The sequence below is a fragment of the Oncorhynchus masou genome, chromosome 1 (genome assembly GCF_036934945.1).
Source record: "Oncorhynchus masou masou isolate Uvic2021 chromosome 1, UVic_Omas_1.1, whole genome shotgun sequence".
Taxonomy (NCBI): Eukaryota; Metazoa; Chordata; class Actinopteri; order Salmoniformes; family Salmonidae; genus Oncorhynchus; species Oncorhynchus masou.
The window spans coordinates 7,766,674-7,769,658 of record NC_088212.1 but is presented as its reverse complement, the minus strand read 5'-3'; positions in this window follow the sequence as shown (position 1 = coordinate 7,769,658).

The following is a 2,985-nucleotide window of genomic DNA, read 5'->3' as shown; positions in this document are numbered from 1 at the left end:
GTAGGTTGAGCTGCGGGACAGGTATGTTGAGCTGCGGGACAGGGTAGGCTGAGCTGCGGGACAGGGTATGTTGAGCTGCGGGACAGGACAGGGTAGGTTGAGCTGCGGGACAGGACAGGGTAAGTTGAGCTGCGGGACAGGGTAGGTTGAGCTGCGGGACAGGACAGGGTAGGTTGAGCTGCGGGACAGGACAGGGTAAGTTGAGCTGCGGGACAGGGTAGGTTGAGCTGCGGGACAGGGTAGGTTGAGCTGCGGGACAGGACAGGGTAAGTTGAGCTGCGGGACAGGACAGGGTAAGTTGAGCTGCGGGACAGGGTAGGTTGAGCTGCGGGACAGTACAGGGTAGGTTGAGCTGCGGGACAGGACAGGGTAGGTTGAGCTGTGGGACAGGGTAGGTTGAGCTGTGGAACAGGACAGGGTAAGTTGAGCTGCGGGACAGGGTAGGTTGAGCTGCGGGACAGGACAGGCTAGGTTGAGCTGCGGGACAGGGTATGTTGAGCTGCGGGACAGGGTAGGTTGAGCTGCGGGACAGGGTAGGTTGAGCTGCGGACAGGACAGGGTAGGTTGAGCTGCGGGACAGGGTAGGTTGAGCTGCGGGACAGGGTAGGTTGAACTGCGGGACAGGGTAGGTTGAGCTGCGGGACAGGACAGGGTAGGTTGAGCTGCGGGACAGGGTATGTTGAGCTGCGGGACAGGGTAGGTTGAGCTGCGGGACAGGGTATGTTGAGCTGCGGGACAGGACAGGGTAGGTTGAGCTGCGGGACAGGACAGGGTAAGTTGAGCTGCGGGACAGGACAGGGTAGGTTGAGCTGCGGGACAGGACAGGGTAAGTTGATCTGCGGGACAGGGTAGGTTGAGCTGCGGGATAGGGTAGGGTAGGTTGAGCTGCGGGACAGGGTATGTTGAGCTGTGGGACAGGACAGGGTAGGTTGAGCTGCGGGACAGGGTAGGTTGAGCTGCGGGACAGGGTAGGTTGAGCTGCGGGACAGGACAGGGTAGATTGAGCTGCGGACAGGGTAGGTTGAGCTGCGGGACAGGACAGGGTAAGTTGAGCTGCGGGACAGGGTAGGTTGAGCTGCGGGACAGGGTAGGTTGAGCTGTGGGACAGGGTAGGGTAGGTTGAGCTGCGGGACAGGGTATGTTGAGCTGTGGGACAGGACAGGGTAGGTTGAGCTGCGGGACAGGGTAGGTTGAGCTGCGGGACAGGGTAGGTTGAGCTGCGGGACAGGGTAGGTTGAGCTGCGGGACAGGGTAGGTTGAGCTGCGGGACAGGGTAGGTTGAGCTGCGGGACAGGACAGGGTAAGTTGAGCTGCGGGACAGGGTAGGTTGAGCTGCGGGACGGGGTAGGTTGAGCTGCGGGACGGGGTAGGTTGAGCTGCGGGACAGGACAGGGTAGGTTGAGCTGCGGGACAGGACAGGGTTGGTTGAGCTGCGGGACAGTGTAGGTTGAGCTGCGGGACAGGGTAGGTTGAGCTGCGGGACAGGACAGGGTAGGTTGAGCTGCGGGACAGGGTAGGTTGAGCTGCGGGACAGGGTAGGTTGAGCTGCGGGACAGGGTAGGTTGAGCTGCGGGACAGGCCATGGTAGGTTGAGCTGCGGGACAGGGTAGGTTGAGCTGCGGGACAGGACAGGGTAGGTTGAGCTGCGGGACAGGACAGGGTAAGTTGAGCTGCGGCACAGGGTAAGTTGAGCTGCGGCACAGGGTATGGAGCTGCGGGACAGGGTATGTTGAGCTGCGGGACAGGGTAGGCTGAGCTGCGAGACAGGACAGGGTATGTTGAGCTGCGGGACAGGGTAGGTTGAGCTGCGGGACAGGGTAGGTTGAGCTGCGGGACAGGGTAGGGTAGGTTGAGCTGCGGGACAGGGTATGTTGAGCTGCGAGACAGGGTAGGTTGAGCTGCGGGACAGGACAGGGTAGGTTGAGCTGCGGGACAGGGTATGTTGAGCTGCGGGACAGGGTAGGTTGAGCTGCGGGACAGGACCAGGGTAGGTTGAGCTGCGGACAGGACAGGGTAAGTTGAGCTGCGGGACAGGACAGGGTAAGTTGAGCTGCGGGACAGGGTAAGTTGAGCTGCGGGACAGGGTAGGTTGAGCTGCGGGACAGGGTAGGTTGAGCTGCGGGACAGGACAGGGTAGGTTGAGCTGCGGGACAGGGTATGTTGAGCTGCGGGACAGGGTAGGTTGAGCTGCGGGACAGGGTATGTTGAGCTGCGGGACAGGGTAGGTTGAGCTGCGGGACAGGACAGGGTAGGTTGAGCTGCGGGACAGGGTAGGTTGAGCTGCGGGACAGGGTAGGTTGAGCTGCGGGACAGGACAGGGTAGGTTGATCTGCGGGACAGGCTGCGGGACAGGGTAGTTGAGCTGCGAGACAGGGTAGGTTGAGCTGCGAGACAGGGTAGGTTGAGCTGCGAGACAGGGTAGGTTGAGCTGCGGGACAGGGTAGGTTGAGCTGCGGGACAGGGTAGGTTGAGCTGCGGGACAGGGTAGGTTGAGCTGCGGGACAGGGTAGGTTGAGCTGCGGGACAGGGTAGGTTGAGCTGCGGGACAGGGTAGGGTAGGTTGAGCTGCGGGACAGGGTAGGTTGAGCTGCGGGACAGGGTAGGTTGAGCTGCGGGACAGGGTATGTTGAGCTGCGAGACAGGGTAGGGTAAGTTGAGCTGCGGGACAGGGTATGTTGAGCTGCGGGACAGGGTATGTTGAGCTGCGGGACAGGGTATGTTGAGCTGCGGGACAGGGTATGTTGAGCTGCGGGACAGGGTATGTTGAGCTGCGGGACAGGGTATGTTGAGCTGCGGGACAGGGTAGGTTGAGCTGCGGACAGGACAGGGTAAGTTGAGCTGTGGGACAGGGTAGGGTAGGTTGAGCTGCGGGACAGGGTAGGTTGAGCTGCGAGACAGGGTAGGTTGAGCTGCGGGACAGGACAGGGTAGGTTGAGCTGCGGGACAGGGTATGTTGAGCTGCGGGACAGGGTAGGTTGAGCTGCG